Source organism: Uranotaenia lowii, chromosome 2 (assembly GCF_029784155.1).
Source record: "Uranotaenia lowii strain MFRU-FL chromosome 2, ASM2978415v1, whole genome shotgun sequence".
NCBI lineage: Eukaryota > Metazoa > Arthropoda > Insecta > Diptera > Culicidae > Uranotaenia > Uranotaenia lowii.
Window position 1 is genome coordinate 65,749,963 of NC_073692.1, and position 13,806 is coordinate 65,763,768.

At 36.4% G+C, this 13,806-nt stretch overlaps 1 protein-coding gene across 5 annotated transcripts in view; it reads left to right on the forward strand.

The window, feature by feature from the left end:
- LOC129747096 (EGFR adapter protein-like) overlaps window positions 1–13,806 on the forward strand; it is a 258,316-nt gene that overhangs the window by 85,589 nt on the left and 158,921 nt on the right. The gene's annotated exons all lie outside the window — the stretch shown is intronic.

The following is a 13,806-nucleotide window of genomic DNA, read 5'->3' on the forward strand; positions in this document are numbered from 1 at the left end:
TGACAGCATTGATAAAAAAGAGGAAATATAACCTATTGGAAAAATTTAAAAAATTCACAAAATTGGCAAACTTGGTAAAACCAACAAAATAGACAAAATATTGAATTAAATGAGATACAGTGAAACAAAGCAACGAATGGATGTTTTTGTCTGAATTTTTTTTAACCAAATTTTCTGAAATAGCGGTAAAAATTTCCGTTGAATCCTCGCGCATTTATGCACCTGAGTATAAATTTATTCTAAACAATTACAATTATTGTAAAATCAGTTTAATACAATAGGACTGTCTAAAGTTGTATGCATTTTTTAAAGTGATTCTTTTTTGGTACTCTTTTCAAAGCCAGCTTCGGCTAATTTACTAAAACATATTGAACCAGTTTTTAAATGTTGAGAAACAAGATTAAATTACGTACCCAATAAATCTAACATCATACAAATTGAACACATTCTATGGCAAGTGGAACGACTACAAACTACGAATAAAATAAAAAACGACATCAGTTTTAACGGAAACTTTGCAATCGGCATGGGAAGATTTAAAAAGTTCCAAACAAATTTCTCATAGAACAACGCCCGTGCGTATGTTTTATTTGTATCTATCCACACCCGGGCGGTTGGGTAACTCGAGAGCAAAACAAATCCTAGCCATCCTACCTAACCAGCAAGTGTCGAACTTTGGAAGTGGTTGCAACAAGATGTAGTAAATCCCAAAGTGTACAAGTCTCGAGTTTCCCCGATCACGGTGTGTTACAACTTACGATCGGGTCCAATCGTGTGCAAGAGTGACACTCACTCTACGCGAGCGACGCGTACATAGGAATTTATTCAAGTCCGAGCATAGAGAGTAGCATCCATCTCGGAGCTACATCACTCCCAAAATGTTGCATGTAGGTATTCAACCATCATCATGCCAACTCGATTCAGCTGCCGACGGGATTGAGTTCGCTCTTGGTTTGTAACATATCGAGATCTTGCGACGTTGCGACTAAACGTTGATCGAATCGAAATCATTTCGTTTCCATCGCTGATTAGGGGCCTTTTGTACTTGAATGTTTGAACCCAGCCTTAGTTTTGGCCTTCTGGACAAAACTTCGGCTTAGGTGCAGCTTCTTAGCCGCATCCCGAACGGAGGCGTTCGGGTTTCGGTTGAAGGCCCCAACAACGCGATTGTGATTTTTGGTGTTTTACGGAATACTTTTTCCTTCACTTCTGGGCTTCCGATCGGTGGTCAATCGTTCCTCGAACCGCTTAATCACTCGCGACACCGCGGAATACGCGATTCTCATCGTTTTAGCGATGGAACAATGCTAGTGATCCTTGTTCTCGTGATGAATGCGCAAGATTTTATCACGCACGAGCTGTTCTTTCGACTCCATTTCCGCAAGTTTTGATCACTGGGCTTTAAAACTTGCAGGATGTAAACAATGCAGAACACAGAATTGATGTTCAGAAATGATTCTTATTGATATTCAAGCACACTGCTAGTTGATTCCATTAAATAAGTCTCCAGCGTGTGTTTTTAGTCAATCTTCCTCGAACATTTTTGTATGTTTTTTATCAAGTCTGTTTTTCAAAAAATTTCAAATCAATCCAAATTTAAAATATACATTACTAACTTCAACTTGTACAAAAAAAAAACTCCAAAAATAGTTGCGCCACAGTAAATTCAACCAAAGCTACCTTCTTCGAATGAAATTTGTCCTCTCGCACCCACCACTCCCGTTCGACAATTTGTGTTCCATTATGATTTTATTAAATTTTCCAGCAATTTATGAGCCACTTCCAGTTTGGGATAACAATTTCAGCAATGAAGAGACAATAACAATCCACCCACACTCGCACAGAACAAAGTCCAGGCGACGAACGAAACACCACACTGCATCGCTGAAGCGTACTTCCGTCAACAATCGCGGGAGGAAGTTCCGGCCGGGGGAGCAAAAAACAACAACGGCGGGAAAATTCATTCAGAAAACATCAGCACCGGAAACATGCTTTTCAGGTTTTCCGAAAATTGAATGACTCGCGGAGTGAGTGTCACTGTGCTGTGCTGCCGATTTCGCGATGTTCAGCACCAGCATCAAAATTAAGAAAAGCGTTTGTTTCGATGATTTATGGACAACATTGTGGTGAGTTTTAAAATTCAAACAATAACAACGCGGTGACTCTTCAGGTATGACTAATGGCCTTCGGGAAATTATTGGGGGCAGATCGTTTAATTTTGGCTTAAAAATGTTCCTTTTGTACAAAACTGGCACTTTTGTCCCCGTGGCGGAAATCCTTTGATGGGAGCCAACGATCTATCCGGGCGCGGTTTGTAGGACACACTTTCAATTCTGGCCCGCCGGGAAACGGACGTTGACACCGGAACAGGAAGGGCTTCGTATTTATTGCCGAAACGTGATTTTATGAACGGTCATGTTTCGTGTACACTCTCCGAAAATCATGATGCTGTTCCTGCTGCTGCTGATGTTGTTGCTGTTCTTGACGATGATGATGCTTCACAACACCAAGTTTATACTGTTTGCCCCATGTTCCGTCGTCGGATAAAAGTGAACGATGAGTTGCAGCATGGGGCCAGCCCGGAGTTTACAATATGCTACTCCAGGGTTCAAGGATGGAAGAGCTGGTCCGAAAACGATTTCGGAAGGTCCACATCGCATCGCCACACGAAGGAAACCCTAAATTTTCGAACGAAACCATTTTTAGCGTGCTCGGAAAATGGCGCAGCTATTTTTCCCTACTAACTACCTACTACTCAGGGCCACTACTGCTGCTTCTTCCTCTAGGTTTCGTACAGAAAAGGGGTCATTAAGCTAGCTGCCATGCCATAATTAAATGCATCTTCCTGCTGCTGCTGCTGCTGCCGGATTCTTCCAGCACCAGGGAGCAATTATGATAAATTAATGGTCTGTAATTAAAGCGAAAACGCACGGAGATTTATTTCGAGGCGGTCCGTTCGTGATTTGATTGACGAAACATGAAGCGTTGCATTGATGTGGGATATCCTTTTTCTTTTCGTGCTGCTAACCAATAAATGAATTATGAATTTTTAAACGGAGACTTTTTGGAATATGCTAATGCATTTGGGGTCGTTATTATTATTATTATTATTATTATTATTATTATTATTATCGTTATTATATTATTATCTTTTTCCAGGTCCACAATTCTACTACAGTTTTTCAAAAAAAATTCTCACTTGTTGATAGAATTTGAGTCCTGAACATCGAAATTCAATAAGATAAGACATAGCTTACAGATTGCTCAGATGTTACCCGAAATTGTTCACATTTTTTTGCAAAATCAAACGGAAATTTGAATTGGTTCATTTCGAATATAATAACGTATTTTGCGTCAAAATTTTTTTAAACGAATTGCATCAAAATTAAAATGCACGATTATTTAGAAACATAAAATATGATATAAAAATGACTTATGTTGTTTGATATAAAAACCAGGTGTTTAAATGCCCAAGCAACCAAAAGTTTCATAACTACTTAAACTCGTGCCTTCAAAGTTCGAATTTCCAAAGGGAATTGGTACCGAATTTTCTCGAATGTGAGCATGAAAGGTTCCTGAAATAGTCTTCTATGGACTTGAAGTTCCAAAAAGTTCCTCAAATAGCTTTTTTGTGACATGTCAATCGCACACATAATAAAAGTTACAAATAAGGTCTCAAATAGCCTTCTGTGAACTTCAAGTTACAAGAAGTTCCTCAAATAGCCTTTTTTTGTGACATGTCAATCGCACCCACACAGAATAAAAGTTTCAAATTAGGTCACAAATAGCCTTCTGTGAACTTCAAGTTCCAAGAAGTTTCTCAAATAATCTTCTGTGAACTTCAAGTTCCAAGAAGTTCCTCAAATAGCCTTTTTTGAGAAATGTCCGCCTTTTCATGAATATGAAATATGAACGAACATCACAAAAGGGCATATAATGAATAAATCATTTTTTGGAGCTTGGAAATTGTTGAAATGTATAATTTATTTTGAAACTTCTAATCAGAACAACTTAAAGCTAACTCGCAAATGATTGTTTTTGAAAAGAGTAAATATTTTGACTTTATAAAATGTCGTTCAACTGTATTTTTTACCACGAATTTATCACTCGTAGAAAGTCAGTTGAAGTAATTCATTAATTAAATATCAAGATAAACTCAAGAATTTGTATAATTTCATGCCTAACAGTTATGAACATGAAATTTCATTTTTTTTAAACCGAAATTACTTTAACCGATGATTGATTTATATGCCGTTTTGTAATGTTTCTAAGTAATAATCAACATGCGTCTTTGCTGGTGGCCGCTGACTGCCCTTGCGGGTATTCTAGGAAGCTTATAACCACTATGAATTTTAGCTGCCGGCAAGGCAACATCTAGGCGTGGCGTCGTGGCAGCGTGTTTGGCTATCGTCTCGGAGGATCGGGTTCAAATCTGGTACCAGGACTAATTTTTTCCATTAGGTTGTTTGATTGCTTGAGTAAGCGAATCAAACAATTGTGTAGCAGAACTGGCGTGCGTGCCGGCATGTATCGAACAAAGTTAAAAACAAAGCAATTTAGTAAGATCAATTGGGGGAGATGATGAGAGGAATAAAGATGGATACCGAGAAATCGGCAGCACCACATGGGCTTGGTGGTGACCAAAGTAAGAGAGAGAGGAGAGGAGAATTATTTTTTGTTGATTAAACGTTTACTTGTGGGCTGAATAGAAGGCCGTTCAGATCTGTAATGGAACTTCAAAGTTTCAATAAGAACTTAAATTTTGGGCTAAATAAAACGAACTTCAGCACATTGATTATGCTGATTAAGCTGTGTTCGACCTTTTTAACGAGACTTTTGGTTTGATTTTTATCAAATAATTTTAATATTGGCGGATATTTAGGAAAATGCCCGAAATTGCACGGCTCGGATATAAGCGGCAAAAATATTTGGTTTTGCTTATTCAGACTTAAAAACTTTGAATAAAAATAGACCTTTATTGTGTCAATTTTTCTGAAAAAAAAATGAATGGAGGCTGTTAGAGTCATCGCACGCTTCGGAAAATGGAGTTATGGCCGGTTTATCCTCAACTCCTCTACATTTTTCAAATAGTGAAAAAAACGCATGTTCGGACTTGAAAATTTTGAACCAAATAGGACGAAATTTTGTCTGATTTTTCCCGAGAAATCCAATGAAGATGGAGTTATGGCTGTTTTTACCTTCAATTCCCCTAAATTTTTCAATTATTTCAGAAAAAAGCATGTTCGGACTTGAAAATATTAAACAAAATAAGACTTATCTTATGCATTTTTTTCCAATGAATGCAACGAAGCCTGTTTGAGCCACCGCACGGATTGGAAACTGGAGTTATGGCTGTTTAACCCTCTATTTTACAACAATTTTTAAATAGTTCCGAAAAATTAAGTTCGGACTCTAAAACTTTAAACAAAAATAGACCTATCTTACGTGTTTTTTCCCAAGGATTCCAACGAAGCCTATTTGAGCTACCGTACGAATTGGAAACATGAGTTATGGCTGTTTGACCCTTAATTCCCTTACATTTTTCAAATAGTCAGAAAAATCATGTTCGGACTTGAAAATTTTAAATCAATTGAGATTTAATTTATGAGTTTTTTCCAAGGAATTCAATGAAGGCTGTTTGAGACACCGCACGCTCCGGAAAATGGAGTTAGGGCTGTTTTTACTCTAAATTTCCCTACATTTTTCAATTATTTCTGAAAAAAGTATGTTTGGACTTTAAAATTTTGAACCAAATAAAACGTATCTTATGTGATTTTTTTCGAGAAACCCAACAAAGTCTATTTGAGAAACCGCACGGATTGAAGACTGAAGTTATGGCTGTTTTACCCTCGATTTCTCAGCAATTTTCAAATATTTCTGAAAAAGCATGATCGGAAATGTTGAACCAAATATGATGTATCTTGCGTATTTTTTTTTTTCGAGAAATCCAACGAAGCCTATTTGTGCTACCGCATGCATTGAAAACAGGAGTTATGTCTGTTTTACCCTCAATTCTCTTACATTTTCCAAAAGTTCAGAAAAAAATTCAAGTCCGAACATGCTTTTTTCTGAAATAATTGAAAAATGTTGGGGAATATAGGGTAAAACAGCCATAACTCCATTTTCCGAAGCGTGCGGTGACTCAAACAGCTTTTATTGGATTCCTCGGAAAAAAAGTCACACAAAATAAACCCCATTTGGTTCAAAATTCCCAAGTCCGAACATGCGTTTTCTTCACAATTGAAAAATGTAGGGGAATTGAGGGTAAATAGTCATAACTTGATTATCTGAAGCGTGCGGTCGATCGAATAGCCTCCATTCGATTCTTTGAAAAATCATTAAATATTCTTCCCATTCGGTAAAAAATTTTGAAGTCTGTACATGCTTTTTCTGAAATAATTGAAAAATACAGGGGAATAGAGGATAAAAACAGCCTTAACAACAGCCGAGATTTTTGTTTGAGTGTTTTGATACAAATTTCATTTGTTAGATCATAATTCAAAGAAATTATTATCTGGAACTTAAATATTTTTCTTTTCGGAAATCAGATTTTCAACTAAGGTTCAAAAGGTAGGGTTCAGATCCGGAATTCATATAAAAAATTATGGTTCAGGTTCAGCTTGATCTAAAGTTTTATAATCGAGATAATCATATTAATGTGACAACTTTATTAAGGATTCAAATTTCAGAAGACCGCAGTTTCATAGATTCAATTCTAGATTCAAAAGTGAAATTTTATATTTAATTGGAGTCAGTTTGGAAACACAAACCAGCAGAAACCCCAAATGTTCAGTAAAGTTTGGTTTCATTTCGAAGATTTATATCTTTGAAAAATACAGATTTGCATTCTGAGAAATTTCACAAGATTCTTATTAAGAAAATAAATTATGTATAAATTTTTTATAGATCAAAAAATTTGTACTCCATTTCGAAGCGAAAATTAAGCTGTAAACATTATTTATCGGTTTTTATATTACAAATTAAAGACATACACATCAACTTAAGTAGCCGGATGAGGCTTTGCAGATTGCAGTAATTATTCATAGTGCTTAGTTATATAAAAACAAAGTTTCAAACTTAAATTTTAAATTTTAATCGAATTTACAAAAGTAGAAAATGAATCTGATTTGAACCGCTAACCTAATCTTTTACTTTTATTTCTAAACACTTTGTGGTTGAAAAGAATCAAGTGAAAATTTGCAATTTTAAGAAGATTCAAAAAGTATTTCTTCAAAATAAATCCTTATAAATCCATTATTTGTTATTTGAATCTTATTAAAAAATGCATTTCTTGGACTTCAATTCCAAAGTTGACATTCCAATAAATACCTAACTCAGAACATTAGAACTCAAAGCTGAATAATTATACAGAACTTTCTCATTTTTATACTCTTCAAGTATGAATTGTTCAAGTAAAACTGATACATTAGACTAAGTCGATTTGGGGTCATTTTTGAATTTCTCAAACCCTGAGGTCCTAAAAGCTTCGTCGTGGTCCAAAACTCATCCATGATTTTTTGTAGAATTTTTAAGTAACGTTTACATGAGTAAAATTGAACTTTTAGGTTTGTATGGGAAAATTTAATATTTTGTACTGAAAAATCAACATCATTTTTGTTTCTTTTGTGGAACCAAGCCAGCTGATGCTTTTTGTGCCAATTTATAAATTTTCAAAGGAAATTTTCCGTTGAACAACTTTGTCTTTTCGCATTGATAGACAATAAATTCAATTGACATCACTGTTGGGTGCTTTGCGAGGTATTGCACGAAAAGTAGTCATGCAATACCTCGCTATGCACCCAGGAGTGATAACAAATGAATTTATTGTTTATCAATGTGAAAAGACATGCCCCTGTTAAACAGCTTATAACTTTTTTGTCTAATAAGATATGAAGTTACGGTCTTCGACAAAGTTGTTCAGCGGAAAATTTCCTTTAGAGAATTTATAAATTGGCACAAAAAGTATCAGCTGGCTTGGTTCCACAGAAGAAACAAAAATAATCTTGATTTTTCAGTACAAAATATTAAATTTTCCCATACAAACCTAAAAGTTCAAATTTACTTATGGAAATTTTACTTAAAAATTCTGCAAAAAATCATTTATGAGTTTGGGACCAAAACGAAGCTTTTAAGACCCCAGGGTTTGAGAAATTCAAAAATTACCCCAAATGGACTCAGTCTAACGTATTAGTCAATGGAGTCTCTTTTAAAGATTCATAAGGGCTGTTGCTGATATAAGATGATAAAATATAAATATTAGTTTAAAACAAGAAATAAACTAATTTTTTGGCCGTATCTACACTACACTACACAGCATTTTTTTTACTGGAAACCAGCAGGATTTTGCTGGTTTTTATCCCGCTGACTTTCCCGCAAAATTTCCAACAAGATAAATTGCTGGAAAAACAGCAAACATTAATGCTGATTTCCAGCTATTCAATTACCTATTTCTTTCAAAAAAGGCTGTTGTTGATATCAAATTTATGTTTCATTTCGAATTTAAATATTGAATATTGGCTGTGCATATGATAAGCAATAATCAACAAATATTTTCTTCCATTTTTCAATTATGTATGTATTTATTTTCAGAACCATATGTTTTTTTTTCTTCAATATTCCAACATCGGCTGTGGGGTGGCAGATTTGTGCTAAAGTGTTCATCATCCACCACCTGGAATAGGATTGACAGTCTCACCTTGCTTCAGCGTGCGAAAACAGAACACTACCGAATGCTGAAAAATTCACCAATTAGAAACCCGATTTCTGGTTTCCAGCAAAATTTTGGTAGCTGAACATTTCCAGTATTTTTTTTTGCTAGAAATTGAATGAAAATCTTAGTGTGTATCATCTATTTTTCATATGGTGTATTTCAGCAAAATTCTAATCGCTAAATCTTCTATTCCACATTATTGCGGAAAATCTCCAGAGACAGCACTATTTAGTCCTCAGCTAGTTAACCGTTTGTGACCACTTCTGTATGTAGTCGAAAGAAGCTGCCTGGCTACCAAATAGATAGCACTAGGAAAAACCAACCTATAACGACATTTATGAAAACCAGACAATCAGACAATGGGGAAAACATACATATTCACCACATTTTCATTGTCAGCCTCCTGCCAGACGTCTAATTCTCTATTCCTCTATCTCTTTTCCTGGTTATTAATATTATTATCATCATCATCAAACTGAACAAAAAGCAAACGTCTGGTAAACGGTTCACTCATTTGTGCTTTTGGTTCAGAATCTTCTCCATGATGTCATTGTTGCCAGTTTTTCAGAAATAAGGTTTATTTTAAAACAAATACAGAATATTCTTTACAGATTTTCTGAAGGGCTGATAAAAGTGTTTTCAAATCTGAGTTTCTTGCAGCACTTTTGTGCTGGAACAAATTTCATTGAAAACTGCTTCCGGAAAATGAACGACGATGAAGCTGCAATAATGGTTGACGTGCATTCATGCGATAAATACCCTTATCTCAATTTGACGTATCAGGGGGACATATTCACAAATTCTGATGGAAAATGAGACATGAGAACATGCGACAGGGGAGGGTGTTTATCAAATTGATTGAAATTGGTCTGGAAGAGGATGATAGCTGACTACATTGATAAACCTTAGAACAAAGCATAGAATATTTACTGAGTAAGCATAGGGTAAGTGACAAATGAAGTGATTTTTTAATTGTTTGAAACCGAAGTAAATTATACGTGGGAAAAGGTAATTTAGGAGTTATCATCAGATAGTAAAGAGGATTTGTTACGTACTCGTCAAGGCCTTTCATTTTGCATATAAAAAAAAAAAGATTCCCAAGCTGAAATCCCTTCTGCCATCGAAATTAGATGCCAGTCTGCATTATACTCGTAAGCTCTTTGCGCTAATGCGTATCATCAGGCATATTATCCTGCTCCTTGACGATATTATTCCAGTTGAGAGCAGCACAAGCTCGAGTTATTCAAATGCTCATAATCCGATAAATGTTTGCTTGCATGCCTTTCAAAGAGAGAGCCCACACACTAGAGGACTCAAAAGCTGCATCCGAGAAGTAAACTCCTGACGCATTAAATGAGCCATTCAACTCGACTCTTCACTCGGTCGTTTAAGTCTAATCCACTTACAGACGTTGCATAACTGTAATTATAATTATCATCTGCTGAAAGAGGTCCCATTCTATCGAGCCTCCTCCTTGCTCCCCTAGCTTAGGACATTCAAAGGATCTCCGGTCGGTCGGTTCAAAACCAGAGGCTGGGAAATACATTTCTCAAAGATAGCATCCATACGTATAAGCCACACCACCGTACTCATCCCGAAGAACGAGGGCCAAAGTCCCAGAGAAGTGGGGGCCACTCCATGACGCTCTCGAGGGGAACCACTCATAACTTTTCATCTGCCAGTTACCCCGGCTACTCGTCTTTGCTCGAAGCTCAATGAAAACGCACCTCCAGTTCACACCCGGTTTCCTTTGAAAATCGAGCAAGAGGAGCGCAAACACAGTGTCGCAAACACACTGTCTAGTGGGTGTTCCCGTTTTTCAGTTCAGCAGAACCACCGTCGTCGGCATCCCTTTTGGCCCCTTTTGGTGATGTAAAGATGACGATGATGCTGATGATATTCAATTAAAATCATGCTTCGACACCCGCCGCTGTGTGTGAGGATTCTACTCTACCCCTCGAGAGCACGTTATAAGTTAATATTGAGTTTGAAGTTCGGAGGTGTTCAATTAATTCAATGAGTAAAACGAAAAATTCATAAAAAGTTTAGCGGTTTATCCGTTTATCTTAGTTTAACTTAGCTTGTTTGACCACTCATATCCACCTTCAATCATTGAACTCTAAATGCTTATAAATCAGGAACGGCTCAATCCAGTAGGTTTAAGGAGCCAAGATTGAATTGAGAAATAGTCTGCAGAATAAGATCGATAGCTTTAAAGAATAGATCAAGTGGAAGATCAAGTGGACCTCGCACGACCAAATCATACATGATCACAGCTATGATTAAACACTTAAAAACTATGTTTGCAAGCTCGAAGAACCAAAAAATCTTGTTTTAAAAGAATTTTGATCCATGTCGAATGTAGGTCCTACTGAATTTCTTAGAGACCTATTTTTGACCACTCACCTAAATCAGGGCATTAAACTTGCTGTTAAATGTTCACGAACGTAATTAGAAGTGGTAAGACAAGATGAATGGAATGGTGCACACTATTTCATTCGCTTATGAAAAATAAAATATGAATTAAAGATTTTTTGTATTTAGCTAACCTTCTTAAGCCCAACCCTGTTTTAAGATGGTGTATTGCTATAATGTATTAATACAATCAATTATACAACCAATCATTATTCTACCTTGAGAAAAAAATTGTTTAACTCTATCTATGAGAACATCCTTATGACACACTCCACGCGCTTGTACCACTTACAAGATTTTTGTACGTTAGCGTATCAAAAAATCTCAAACTTGTCAATAATTTTGATAACTCAAATCACACAAAACCAACGGAAAAAAAACAATTTTTACAAAATTAAAAATTAAAATATATGGATTGATTTTTATTGAAATTTTTTTAAATACGTTTTGAAGCCAACAAATACTGCTTTATTGTGTAGAAAAAAGATTTTCTTCATATTCAATGGGGTTGTATCAAAAGTGAACAAAAACAATCGCAAATGGCTGAATTCACGTCAAAAAACACGGAAACTTTTTAATTTTACGAGAAAACTTTAAAATTGTAAAACTATAAAAAAATAAGATCTTCTATAAAAATGATGAGAGGATTCTGAAACACTTAGTTTTAAAGTCTGCTTCATTTAATATTGGAACAAATTCTTTTGCTCATTGTGGCGCTTCTAGTGGACGGATTTGGAAACTTTTTTCACCCACGTGTCGGGAAATTCATTACCTTTCATCATGTATTTATGTCATAACACCAAACGATAGCATTTTGTAAACAACCGCCATGGAAGCCGGACGGAGAGATCAAATTGTGCATAGTTTTCTTGAAAATCCATTGTTGTCGGCATCGAAGCTAGCTAAACAGCTTAAAATGCCCAGAAATACCGTATGGCGTGTTATCAAGCAGTACAAGGAAACATTGACGACGGCTCGGAAGCCGCATTCGAAGCGTCGGAGTGGAACTGTCGACCGGAAACTGCGTGGGAAAGTCATCAAGGCCGTCAAGGGGAATCCCAATCTTTCAGACCGCGATTTGGCCAATAAGTTCCAGGCCGCTCACAGTACGGTGCGACGAATTCGTCTCCGGGAAGGAATAAGGTCATTCCGAGCGAGCAAACAGCCAAATCGGACGCTGAAGCAGAACAATGTGGCCAGAATCCGTGCTCGAAAGCTGTACGACCAAGTGCTGACCAAGTTCGACGGATGTATTCTGATGGACGATGAGACCTACGTGAAGGCGGACTTTGGGCAAATCCCAGGTCAAAAATTTTATTTGGCGACGGCTCGGGGGGATGTACCTGCAAAATTTAAGTTCGTGTTTGCGGATAAATTCGCCCGCAAGTACATGATTTGGCAGGGGATATGCAGTTGTGGACAGAAAACCAAAGTCTTTCTCACTGACAAAACAATGACATCAGAAGTCTACAAAAAAGAGTGCCTACAGAAACGGGTTCTGCCGTTTATTCGTGCCCACGACCGTCCAGTAATGTTTTGGCCGGACCTCGCAAGCTGCCATTACAGCAAAACGGTTATGGAATGGTACGCAACGAACGGGGTCAGCGTAATACCGAAGGACCTCAACCCCCCAAACTGCCCCCAGTTCCGGCCGATAGAGAAATACTGGGCAATCACGAAGCGGAGGCTTAAGGCAAAGCGAAAACTTGTTAGGAACATGACTCAAATGAAGAACTGGTGGAATCAAATCGCCAAAACGGTGGACGAAAAGGGTGTGCGCCGCCTAATGTGCCGTATTACGGGAAAAGTACGAGAATTTCTTTGAAACAGCAATGAATAATTTTTTTAATTTTTTTTTATGAAAGAGTAAAGAAAATGCTACATTTGTATGAAAAACAAATTATGAATTCGTTAATAAATGACTGAACTACACGCAATTGTTTGTGTTCCAATATTAAATGAAGCAGACTTTAAAGAAATCGGTTGAAATCAAGCTGAGTTACAACAGCGCGAATGAGTGAATTCACGTCACAACATTTTATTTTTTGTAAAATTGTATAAGGAAAATATGCTCTGAAGGCTGCTTTGACCCTCCAGATGGTCGGATTTTTACAAATCGAACATAGTTTTGATGATTTTTGAACTTATTCTTTATTTTTAACTAAAAGAACAAAAATATTTTTAAAAAACTTTAAAAAATATCTTTGATTAATCAGTGAATAAATAAAAACTGTGAGAAATAATAATTTTAACGTATGATTCCTCAATATGTGCTCTTCAAGTGCAGTTCGACATAAAGAAAAAGTTAGGTAAATAACTGAAAGTTTATGATTCAACAAGTCGGAATAACAAAATATCACTTTTGAAAGAGAACATAAAATTTGAAGGCGCTATTGAATTTTTTAGAATAACTTGAAATTTCGTGACGTGAACTCAGTACATTACCCTGTTCTGTTTTAAATGGGTGAATTCACGTCACAACTTTAAAGGGGCATAACTTTGTTGATTGTTGTTCAATCGAGAAGCTACGAAAATCAAATTGCGGGAAATTGTTTTCTCTACAGCACCAATATCCTATTTCCACAGAGAGAAAAGGAAATCGAAGTGGTATGTACTGAAGTCAAAAATCGTCAATTCTAGCGTGAACTCACGACACAAAAGTAATCGATCACAACACAAAC